General features: G+C 39.5%; 1 protein-coding gene across 1 annotated transcript in view; it reads left to right on the top strand.

Moving 5' to 3' along the window:
- Window positions 1–13,425, top strand: part of LOC139725518 (transcription factor Sox-6-like) — a 203,467-nt gene that overhangs the window by 83,487 nt on the left and 106,555 nt on the right. The window contains exon 3 of the mRNA XM_071636601.1: window positions 7,981–8,045. The gene's annotated coding sequence lies outside the window, so the exon portion shown is untranslated. The remainder of the gene's footprint in view (window positions 1–7,980; window positions 8,046–13,425) is intronic.

A 13,425-nucleotide genomic window follows, 5' to 3' on the forward strand; every position in this document is an offset into this window, starting at 1 on the left:
AAGTTCTCACAGTAGGAGTATTGATCTGCCAGCTTTATGTGTTACCCAGTGGACCTGTGTATGTATGCATGTGAATCCCTTTTCTGGAATGAATGTTGTCCTTTTTTCGCCCAGCTTACATTTTTGACCATCAGGATTCCATTGTCGTATTTTCTATTCAGCAGAAAGTAAGAGATCCAAACATTTACTTTTTTTTTAGCAGTATTTCTCTTTTTCTTTGTGTGTGTGTGTGTGTGCTAAAAGTACTGCAAGTTTTATGGAAAATACTTTTTTTCTCTCAAATTGTATTCTTACATATCTAATGCAAGAAAACTTAAAATGTATTTTTTCCACCAATAAAAATCTCTTTTTTCAGCCCGCAGAATACTGCAATATTGTTTTACAAGGTTGGCGTCCCAGGTAAAGTCTTATCAGCAGTTCCTGGGCTGATTCTGTGTGGCTGCTATGCCACAATTTTATAGTCACTTAAGTGACCTGAGGTCTGGGGAGTGAGACTAGGAGAAGAAAAAAGTTTAAAAAGTTTATGAAGAAGAAAGAGAGGAGCTCCAAATTGGGACCAAAAAAGGAAAAAAAAAAAAGATAGGGGGAGGTTTGGTTTATTGTTTGAAGGCTAGGTGGGGAGGGATGGATTGAGAGGGACCTTGAAGATGAGTTACAGACAATGCTGGTATCTAACTAAACCCATCACTGGCAGAGGACAAAGATTGTCTGTGTGGTCTCTGAGGGTTTGAATTCCTCGCCCTTTAACTCTCTCAGCCTTGTGGGAAACGTGTTTTTATACAATGTCAATGGGGTTTTAGCGTGGTGGTCCTGAGACTGCTTGAAAAAAGTTTGTTTGTTTGTTTGTTTTTGAGGGGGAGGGGGTGGTGGGGATGGGGGAGGAGAACATTGTGACTGAAAAACTTGTTTGGTTGTTCTCCCTTTTGTGTGTGTGTGTGTGTGTGTGTGTGTGTGTGTGTGTGTGTTTTATCTCTCTCTCTGATTCTCTTTGATAGAGATTAATTTCTAATACTTTATTTCGAGATGGCTGTTGGAAATGGCTGAAGTGCAGTAAATGCTAGTATTTATAAATTCAGTAATTTATTGAAATTATGCTATTAGGTATACATCGGAACCACATTTCCTTAATAAAGTCGCATTTCTACATTTCCCCCCTATTTTTAATATCTTTTCATTATCAAACAGTATAAAGTGAAGTTTGCAAATGAAATAGATATCTTTTGTTCTAGAATTTCATCTAACATGCAGCAGCTTTTGCATCCCAGTTTTTGCCACAATATGTTCAAATTACCCTCAGAATATGTTTCTCAGCATGCAGTAATACTTCTTCTTCTTCTTCAAATGGGGGGGGGGGGGCATCTGCAAAGATAGTTATATGTTATATAGTATGCATATTTTTCTTTCACTTTTGTTAGTATTTATCGTTTCTGCACTCTCTGTGAACTCTCCCAAGGTATTCACAGACTCTCCCCCCCTCCCTGATTTAAAGATCTACTTTGCGATACATTTGTGGTGGTGGTGCATCATCATATAAAATGTCATACGGTAGACAAATGAGCATCTTCACAATACTGTGGTCACCATGTATGGACTCGGAAGGAAGAATATCCATGCAATTTTTTTTCTTTCATTTTATATGTTTAAAATTATTTCCCTAGTTCTCTGTCTCTCTCTCTCTCTCTTTCTTGCTTCTGTTTATCTGCTCAATGTGCAGAAAAATTGGCAGAAGATTATCTGTTCCACTGGCGTTGACCTTGGAAGACGGTAAAACAGAAATTCGAGTTGAAAGGACGTAATTTGTGGCAAAATTTGCTGAGCTGCAAACTGTTTGGAATATCATTGAATGCGCCTCTCATTCTGTCTCTCTCGCAGAGCAGAAAGAAAGGACCTTTCTACTTTTATTTTTTGCTTCCATGGAATAGATTGGCAGTACGGGTGAACAGGAGAGCGATGTAGACATTTCAGAGGTGTTGTGGTTCTTCGATCCCAGGGTCGTGTAAATCGCTCTGCCTCTGTTGATGTTTGCACGGAGGGAATCTTTAATGTTCTGTTTTGAATGTCTTTGCAAAACAATGTCCTTTCAAGTTTCTTCCCTTTTCCGTAGATCATGGATTAATATCACATTCATACAAGTTACCCCATTGGAAGATGGTTATGATGATGAATTATTGAAGCTGTTGGATTATTCTTTTATTTTGATATTTTCTCTTTAAGTTGCTTTATTTTAACTAACTAAGAAGAACAACCAATTCATTGTAAATAATAAGTAACAATAAATAGTAGCAGTACTATGGGTACTACCACTTCTACTAGTACTTGTACTACTACTGAGCTTACTTCTCTACTACTGCTACTACTACCACCACTGCAACTAATGCTGCTGCTGCTACTTCTACTGCTGCTACTACTAGTACTACTGCTACTGCTGCTACTACTAGTACTACTGCTACTGCTGCTTCTGCCAGTAATACTACAACTGTACTTCTACTGTTTTACCAATGTATTAATATACCAGTGTGATTTCAAAGATATATCATACCCCATTTTTTCATTCCCAAATGCCATTGGCATATTAAACATAACAAAAGCAAAAACCCCGAAAATCAGCCCACAATTTTTCAGGGCTCTAGGCCGTCACGTGATGAGTGGCTGTACCTTTCCTTTTCTTGATTAGGATGTCAGTCCCCACAGCCAGGCAAAGGACATGATAATAACCCATTGTAATGCCTGAATGATCGGGCTAATAACGCATGTAGCTGTGACTGCGGCGTTGGCGGCGGTGGGGGCTGTTAGCAGAAAGGTGGCTAGGGGATAGAAAGAAGAATGGAAGAGAGATGAATGGAGAGAGAAAGAGGGAACGAGAGAGAGAGCCCTATTTAAATGCTAATGGGCAGTTTGTTGCTAATTTGCATCGCCCCCGCGAGAAGCGTGTAGAGGACGGAGAATACGGACATTTTGGCCTCGAGGCGCCCCGCTTTGTAATCAACCTCTGGATCCTAATAGCAAGATTACGATATATATTGAATGTTTTGCTCTTTTTCAATGTTATTTCTACAATGGAATAGTAACTATCAAATGAGGGATAGTCACAAATGCACAAATAAACTCTTGAGTTCTATGACATTTGCTCCTGCAACAGTTGCTCCCATGAAATATCTGAATGCTAAACCAAACATAAATTCTACCCAGAAACAAAATCCTAACCCTAGTCCTAATCCTCACATCAAACTAAAAGTAAAACCCTATCACAACCCTAACTAACCCGTACCCTTATCCTAAGTCCTTGGAGAAAATAAGTCTGGAGCAATTATCGCAGGAGCAAATGTCGTGTCATCAAACCTTGACTATGAATATTCATGTTTTATCAGTCGTCTGCAGTGATTTTGATGATGAAGAAGTCCATCTTTAGATACAAAATACTGTAATCTGTACTTTCCATGAGTGCCTAGAAACGTTAAAAAACCAATGGGCAGTGTGTCAGAATTCTCAGCTTTAACTCTCTGATTGCCACAGTGGACTTGCTTTGTGTGCAATGTCAGAGGGGTTTTGAAATAAAAGTCCAAGGAAGGGTTAACACTGACATGACAATTGTTAATGTTTTGCAGTGCTTTATACTATTTCTTGCCAAAAAAGAGTGCAAGTTTCACGGAAAATACTTTTCCCAAAGTGTATTATTGCACATTTCTCTTGCAGGAAAGGTAAAAGAATAATGTTTTTTTCCCCAAAAAATATGCCTTTTCAACCCTCAGAATACTACAATAAGGTTGGCATCCCTGTGGGGACATGGCAATATACACTATGTATAGTGCTGATGTACTGTGCGAAACTAATGGTCACATTTTAAAGAAGTGGTACACAAGGAGTGGTACCTGTCATCTGTTATCACATTGAGGAAAATGCTGCTCACATACTGTGTAATTCTAGTATGAATACCAGGCAAAATATTCAGTGTGATTTCCTGTACACATCATAATATGTTTGTTGCATATGTGACATCACTGCTGTGCTATATGATATGTGAGTCGATTTCAACTAGCCGTGAGAATTTACAGTTTCTATGAACTTCCCTCTTTACTCTTTGTAAACATACCTATGTGGTTGATACAATGAGAATGTATTCTTTTGGCCATCATGAAAGAATACATCTTTTAACTTGCTGTACAGGTATGACTACTCTGCTTGATGGAATTTGTACCCTGTTTTCAATGAGGAAAAATCTAATTCTATTTGTACGTCCACCAGTTGTGCGAGTCTCTTGTTTTTCCCCAAATTTCTTGTAGGGCTCGCTTCCAAATATGCCCTCTTTGATATATAAATGTTGAACTGCTCTTGTCTGCGCTACACACAAGGGGGTTTATTTTGGTTGTAAAATATGAAAGGTTGAAGACGACGACGACGAACTTGGTCCTGGTAGCCGGTAACAGAGGACAGGGCGGGTTTAGTGTCGGGGGTGCTGAGGAGGAATACGGACTGGCGAGTAAATAAACAAATTCCTTGCCCGATGCTAAACAGAGAGGGTTATTGTCAAGTCCGTCAGTCGTAGAAATATAACCAGATGGCTGAAGTCAAGCTCCTATCCCTTGTATAGACAATGGGATGAGATAGGGGGGTGTCATGTGGACTAGTCTCCCTCCAAGACCCTTTGGGTTATTGTCTCTGTAATATGGAGGCCATCTCATAATGCGTTTTGAGTTCATGGATGTTTATCGTTCAGACTTGTTTGAGCAGGCGGTTCTTTGAGATACAACAGTTGTATAAAGACCGATGTCTTGTTCGTTGTTGCCATGTCTCGCAAAGAATGGCAATATCACCTGCTGTACGCTTGACACGGACTCCCTTATGGCTTGTTGGACATGGCACGAGTGCTACCAATGTGACATTCTTTAAACATTGCAAATGGTGCTCTTTGGAATCCATTCTTTTCTATGAAGAGGTTCATTGAGTTGTGTGTTGCTTTGAGGTCCAAGAGTACAAGATGAATCTTTATATTAATAGGATATATTTTAAGAGTTGCTTATCACATTATTATTTCAGTCACGATTGCTGCTACTCCCACTGTCACTGCTCTGCCTCTATTACTACTACTACGCTGTACTACTATTACTACTTCTTCTACTGCTAGTATGCCACTACTACTGCTACTGCTGCTGCTACTACTACTACTACTACTACTACTACTCTACTACTACTACTACTACTACTACCACTACTACTACTACTACTACTACTACTCCTGTTACTACTACTACTACTACTCCTGTTACTCCTGTTACTACTACTACACCACCACCACTGTTGCTGATGTTACTAATACAATAACTGTTGCTACCATTACTTCTACTTCTACTGCCACTACTACAATACTATCATAACTGCTGCCCCTAGTGCTTGTGCTACATGTACCACTGTTGAAATACTACTATTATACTACCATGGCTGTGACCATAACTACTGCTACTGCTGCTACGATGACTACTACTAATGTGTACTTCTACTATGACACTAACTATTGCTACTACGGCAGTAACTGTTGCTACTAGAAGTGCTAGTACTCCTAATGTGTACTGCTACTATGACAGTAACTATTACCACTACGGCAATAACTGTTGCTACAATGTACTAGAAGTGCTTCTACTAGTACTGCTACTTCTTACTACAGCTGTTACTTTCTGCCCTTCTCTACTTGTGCTGTTGGTGGCGTAGACTGGCACTATAGAGCCTACCACCACCAGCATCAGAACTTGTCTAATGGCAATGTTGGTATAGATGACATCATTGGGCAGAAATGGTTGAAATTCGAGAAACGGTTGGCGACGGTTCGTTCCGCCCATTCGCATCTGCGCCCATCGAGGGAGAGCGAATCTGTGTGATATTCTCATCCAGGACAAAATACTGGGAAGTAGGGTATATTATTGTGCAGGTTTTGTTGTGTTCTTTTGTTTAAACCCTGCAGAATTTCTTTTTCTGGTATTGTGGTTGAGATGTGCTCTGTTCTGTCATCATCCGCCCTTTTGTTTTTCGGGGGATTTCCCTTAAAACCAAGGAGATGCTCGCGGATAGCAGAAGAATAGGTATGGGGGCTTCAAAGGGCGGAGAGGGTTGGCGGTACTCGCGAGAGAAGTCCATTGTTTGGAGGGAGATGATTCTTCTGTTTGGAATTCCTCCACTTTTGTTTCCTGGTAGCACGCAACCTCCTATGGGTGAAGAGGTTTTGCATTCCGGCACGCCGCCCCTCAAGTCAAAGGAACTCTTTTGTGGGGAGAAGAAACGAGCCATATCCTTTTTCTATTGTGCTGCCGTGAAACAGAGGGACTCTGATGGCTGTCAGATTCATCTGTTTCTCTGTCTCTGTATGTCTGTCTGTCTGTCTGTCTCTCCTTTCTTTCTCTCTCCGTGTGCTTTCTGAACATTCCATGGTGGCTATTCTTGTCCTGTATGCTTTGCCAGAGCTGTAAAATTATTCTAATGCTGCTTTGAGAGGCGAGCCGCAAGTCTTGTGTAACGTTTTCGGTTCCATTGATGCGCTGAATGATGTTGTTTGGTTAGGAGCACGGCTGGGACGTTCAGAGGGGTCGGTGGGTGTGGGGGGGGGGGGGGGTAAGCGAAGAAGGAGATGAATGTATTGTTCATGTTCATGCCTTGTTTGCAAAGCTACAAAGTGACAGCTCTTTCACAACGATCTTGACAAAGGCTTGACATTTATAATCGCCAGATCAGTGGCTTGTTTAGGGCAAGTCATACAAAATGAAATCAAGAGCTAACCATCCCCCCCCCCCCCCCCCCATCCCACTCCTGGCACAGAAACTAATTTTGACAGAAATTGTTGATGTATAACAGAGAACTTAAAGGACAAGTTCACCTTCATAAACATAAGGATTGAGAGAATGTAGCAATATTAGTAGAACACATCATTGAAAGTTTGAGGAAAATCAGACAATCCGTTCAAAAGTTATGAATTTTTGAAGTTTTTGTGCAGTACCCGCTGGATGAGAAGACTACTGCAGTGTATGAATAACTTAGATGTCACATGCGTACAACAATATAAGGAAAATATAAAGAGAATTTCACAAAATTCCATCTTTTGAAAAAAGTACACATTCCCCTGACTCGTTACCGATAAATGTTATGGGTAATATTATTCCCCCTGCCTTTAGAAAGAGGCAAGTCAATTGCTCTTTTATTATGCGAAAAAAGTGAAAATATGTTGAATTTTCTTTTATATTTTCTTTATACTGTTGTACGCATATGACTCACAAACTGTAGTAGTCTCCTCATCCAGAGGTTCCAACACAAAAATTAAAAAAAATCATAACTTTTGCATCGATTGTCCAATTTTCCTCAAACTTTCACTGATGTGTTCTACTAATATTGTTGCATTTTCTCAATCCTTATGTTTATGAAGGTGAACTTGTCCTTTAACAATCGCTGAGGGGATTTCCCACTTCACAAAGACCCTGTTTGAAATCGTGTTTGGAGATTTGACGCTAATGGAGTAATTCACAGTGAGTGTGAATGCAGACTAGAATCACGTTTCTCCCAAATACATATTTTGCGAAGTAATGGTTCATCAGGACATGTGTCAGATCGAACTTTTTTGCTTGAATCAGGGTATATTTGCAATCTGAAAGGTTTGATCTCAGAGGCACAATTGTGGAGTTAAAGCTCCACCTTGAAAACACTTTTGCCGTGGTATTGTATGTGCATACATGTACGGTGACCATAGGCTTGCGTGTAACTTTTTGTGTGTTCATTTATCAACTGTCTACCAATTGATGGGCTTATTCATTTACTCATTTATCTTTCATAACATACTTTACTGATTCATTCTTTGTATATTAGGTTTCAATGATTTAATTCTACTTTATCCTTTGTTTTTGGGGTATATAAGACACATCCCAGCTTGGTGTGATGTTTCTGATTATTAAATCGGGAATCATGGAAAGTAAAAATGTTTTGGTTTTCTTTATTAACTTTCTGCAGGTGCTGTTGATGGTACAACCAAGCCCTTCTGAGTGTGGGAGGCTGAATGGAAAGAGGAATTTCTGGTATGTCAAAAGTGTAAAAACGCATGAATTTCATATTTACACCACATTTCACTCTTTTTAAAAAACTTGAAGCATATAATGGAGAATTTCTCTTTCTGAATTAATTGTTGCTTTCATTGCTGTCATACCTATCATTGGTGTATAAATAACATTCACCATTTTCTTCATGTCTATTCTCTTTGTGGCAAATGCATAAAATTTGATACCCTGAATGTAATGATCAAATGAGTGGACTTTTGATTCTTGCATTTGACCTGATTATGGTGCTGTCATCGGTTTGATTTTGAAAGCACGTGCTCAATGGTTTCCTTTATTTGTTTATTTATTTATTTATTTATTTATTTATTTATTTATTTATTTATTTATTTATTTATTTATTATTATTATTATTTTTTTTTTTGGGGGGGGGGGGTAAATATTTTGTTTTACCTAATAAGATACAGTCAGCACAAATCTCAATGTTCTAGTTATTATTCAATGAAAATTATAATGACAATAATTGACATCATATGATCATGATGACTGCTAATAATAATCAGGATACAACCAAAGAAAATGTTTTTTTTTTTTTTTGCATTCTGATCTTTAGGACGACAGTTATGTGCTATAAATGATATGAGTACTACAATACACAAAAAGTCACTAGAGGTGAGAATCGAAAGAGAGGGACTAGAGCACTAGGAATCTATTTTCGGGAGGAGCGAGACACACCTTGGATTGTTTCGGTGATGACGGTGGTTTGCATTCTTCCAATGGGGTGCATTTTTATTCTGGGGTCAAAATGGAGACCTGAATCCTTTGCATGCTAACTACATGTATTTGAGTTCTTATTGGCAAAGAAAACTCCCATGGTGTTGCACACACTGTCCAAAGTCCCTGGTACAGACAGGGTTAATCCAGTCTGTGCCTAGTTTTAATTTAAAGGGATGGTACAGTATTGGTGGAGATGAGAATTTGTCTTTTAACTTTTTTTGCGAGATATCAAGAAAACACTCATGATGTAGTACAGAACATACCATTTAAAGAGGAATCCAAAGTTTATTTGATGAAAATCAGGTTTGGAATGACTGAAACATCCAAAAACAGAGTAAAACAAAGTGATCGTAATGAAGTGTGGGTCGCACACTTTATTAGAATCGCTCTTTTTTGGATATCTCAGCCATTTCAAAACCATTTTCCATCAAATAAATGTTGAATTCCTTATAGAATTGCGTGCTCTTTCATATTTCATTTGAGGTTTCTCATCATCTCACCAAAAATGTTAAAAACCTGAAATTAGGTCTCGACCAAAACTATACGATCCCTTTAAGTTGTGTTCATTCTGAACCTTTTGTTGTTATTCTGACCTAGTTTTCAGGGGGTTGGGTGTGGCAGCCCCTCCCCCTCCTCCCTCCCCCCTCAAAAAAAAAAAAAATGAAAAAAAAATCAAGTCTCAATGAATTGACGATTGCTATCTTCAACTCATTACAAAGACAATGCGAATGAAGAAAACTTTGACTTGCTTTCCCTCACAATACCAGCACTTAGATACCATAGCTATGACTTCCTGTAACTAGAGATTGTTGAACTGGCCCAAATTCTGGGAACAAGCATACATTGTAATAAATACCAATATTTAAACTTTTTTATTGTAATACATATGGAATGTTGTGTACTTCATTGCAAAGCATTTGTTAGTCTTTTTTTTTGCAGGAATATGTTATGACTAACACTCTGGTAAAAATGGCACTAGACTGTGTATGAGTGCTTTTAGAGTTACGTGTTACGTGCATATAATTTATTCATATTTTCAAGGGATTTGCTGATAAATTAGCTTTCTACAAGACGAGAGTGGTCTGCACCTTTCACTAACATTTTCCTTAAAGAATGATGTTTAATCCCGAAGGAATTAAACCTTGAATAAAATTAGTTAGATGCGCCATTCATTTATGTGTGCTTGGCTGATTTTTGGAAACTTTATGATTCCACCAGTTGGAGTATTTCATACTTGCCAACATTTTCATTTGAGAAAGCGGTAGAATCCAGGATGCCTATGCGAGCAGCACTAGCTTGAATGCTAATGAAGTCTTTCAAAAGCGGTAGTCTACCACCAAATGCGGTAGAGTTGGCAAGTATGGTATTTTTTTTAATATCTTCAAAAGTATGGATGTGTTTTTAGTTCATACTTCTTTTCTGGTCATTCAGTTTAACATTTGTACAAAGAAACACTTGAAAATGAACATACCTTGACATGTAAAATGTTCCACATTTTTTAAATACAGTACCTTGAAAATTTGACCCCCACAGAAGCTGCTGCTGCTGCTGTGTGACCTCTCGTAGTAAAAATGATGTTTAGTGAGTAAAGACTAGATTAAGGGCATTGTCCTCAGTTGTAAGTTTTCCACTTTGTCCTCTCTTTGCTGGCCTTGTTTTAGTCCCATGCATACAAAACAGTGTGCTTATCATGCTCCTTGCAGGTTATACTCAGTGGCTTTAAATGTGGGATAACAACCAGGGCCTCTACACACCCGCCCCCTCCCCTCCTACCTCCCTCCCTCCCCTTCCTTCCCCCAAGGTCCCTTACATTGTTCCTTCCGTTGCCCTGTACAAGAACAGGCATCCTCCTGATATCTCAATCTCTAATTGAGACTGTCAGCTGCGCCTTTCTGTGGCGAGAGCCCCTTTAGTCCCACAAACTCTCAACTTCCATGGTATCTTAATGAAGGCTCCCTTCGCTGTTAAACACCCCCACCTCTTTTTCCTTGTCCCACTTACCTAAAGTTCTGTGGTACTCTTTGACTTAATTGCTGTAACCAAGCTTTTATTAGGAGACAACCGCAAGGTTTGCATTATTTTTTTTTTGTTCTTGCCAGACAAAGGTTAACAAATTGGGGCATTTTGTTGCGGAAGGTGTAAGAAGAAGAAAAAAAAAAAACCAGCAAAAAATGATATTGTCTAAGGAAAAAAGGAATGATAGGGCTAACATGAAGTCCTTATAACTTATCGCCATATCACTACAAAAATCTGTCCACCTATTCATCAAACTTGTTGACGGCGACGGCAGACATTGATTGTTACACCACTACCTTGCCCTGACCACATCGTGGCCCACAGGGGTAAAGTTCCAACGTTTTTCCCTGACATCTATTTTCCCGTCTGTCAACTGAGTCCCGCCGACACTTCTGTGCCAATTCTTGTCTCGATTTTGAACAAAAAAAATGACCAAAGACGTTTTGCGCGGTGCGTCGAAACTGTACAGGAAAGGAAATTCATTCAACACCTTTCATAGGCAATCAGGCTAGTTGTTTGGAGTGGAACTCACATCTGATTCAATATATGGGACTAATTACAGGAGGCGCTCCTGCTTGCCGAGATAAAGGACTCTTTTTTTTTTCTTCTTCTTCTGAGAGAGGTAGCATCCACGATAAGACTCAATTTCGCATTAGGAAGTCATTAATAATGCCAAACACTGCCCGAAATAGACTAGATTCTCTCTTTTTCACTCTCTCTCTCTTTCTCGCCTTGCCATCCCGTGTGTGGCCACCCTATGTCAGTGGGACTGAATGTTTCAATTTGGGGGGCTGAATTTGAACAATTATTATTGGAATTGCCAGAACTGTCTCAGGGACGCCTGGTCTTGATACCTCAGACCCTGATAGTGCACTTTTTTTTCTCTTTATCAACAAAAAGCTTGTGAAATCTCCAGAAAACAGACAGTTTCATATTCATGTGATAAACGGATGAATACTGTAAAAGTGGATATTTATGCGCGTCTAATTTTTCGTGCTTGGCGGGGTAAGAAGAGTTTTGTGTGTTTTTAATCAGGACATCAACTACTGGAACATATGGCAAGCAAAAATATTTGCGTGCTTTTATTAAATTGCGCTAGATTTGGGTTGTGCGAAATGCGCGAAAATTTAGAAGTTACAAGAATTTCCACTTTTACAGTAGTATGTGCCTCTGGTATATATTTGCAGAGTTGTGGCAAAGAGCGTATGCGCTGTCAAATTCACGCGGGATACGAAAGAGTATGTCACGATTCTCTCTTGCGAACTGAAACAGATATTGAAAGGAAAAACAACTTAATTTTTGTGTGTACACTCTTTTTTTTTTCATTGGGGATATGATGACTTATTGATGATAACATACAGTGTACGCCATATGATTAACCTTGCAACTTTCGCGAGTGGTTAAATTCACAAGTCACAATTAATGATATCATAGTATTGTGTTCTGTGAGATGATGCTTCAAAAAGAGAAATGAAAGCAAGAACCTATTCTAGGAACGGACTCATTTATATCTGAACATTAATTTTTCATTGAAATCACATCCATGTGGCGTCCATATTTTAGCAACAAATCTTTCATGAGAACTTTGCAAACTACTTGCTGCATTTATTGACTTAGGTTGAAAACCAATTTAGCCCCGAAGCAGTTTAGAGATGTTCATTGTTTGGAAAGGGTGGCCTTCATGCATGGACTGATGAGATTCTTCCTCAGCAGAAAAAGAATAAGGTTAAAAAATTTCCAAAGACGAGTACTAAATGCGATCGAGGGCCTCATAATGCAACTGTTTTGCTTTGTCTCGGGAGGTGTTTGATAAGGTATTGGTGCATGGACCCAATAATCAATGTTTCATTACATAGAGAATCAGCAAGAGTGGCTAAACTCATGGGCTAATGTGTGGCTTGACAAAAGGGGGGGGGGAATGAAACCAAACGATAATACAGATCTGAAGGGCACTACTTTCTATTAAAGGGAGAAAAACTGCTCTTTGGATAGGTTTGGTTTCACTCTGATGCGCTGTTTTGGTTTAGTTTGTTCTTGTGTCTTGATCATTTATTGTGTGTTTTTTTTTTCCCTCCCTTTCTTTTAGCGGGGGAAACTTAACATGCAATGAAATATTTAGGAGATGATTGGTGCCGAAGCTTAAGTGACCCGCTCATTCCTATACTCGGCGAGCTCGACAATGTTCGAGAACGAGACGTCATCTTTTTGGCGCTTTTGTTCTTTCCGCTTTTCTTGTCGGCCCCCCACGCCTCATTGGACTTCCTTATTACGGGAGATGGCCGCGTCTTTGGGAGCGCGGCGCTGTGCTCACCGTGCGTAACAATGAGTTTGGCGCCACCCTCTCTCTCCTTCTGCCGCCATCTCTAACCCATTCTTTCGGCTTTGCCCGTTGCCCCGGCCTTCAACTTTCCGCCAAGATGCCACTCCCAGATAATGAGGACGTGGGATGAGGCGATGAGACTGCCGGGCTAGAAGATACCAGTATCGTGTATCAGCCCTGGTGTCCTCCATATTGACGGTGAAGAGAATATATTCATGATGTGCACATTCAAAAGTGGCTTAACAAGTGTTGAGTTGCCCCCCACCAGTGGTAGATCTGTGGCGGAGCAGG

This window comes from Diadema antillarum, unplaced genomic scaffold, assembly GCF_040938485.1.
Source record: "Diadema antillarum isolate AM-2024a unplaced genomic scaffold, OU_Dant_1.0 seq00000048_RagTag, whole genome shotgun sequence".
Lineage (NCBI taxonomy): Eukaryota > Metazoa > Echinodermata > Echinoidea > Diadematoida > Diadematidae > Diadema > Diadema antillarum.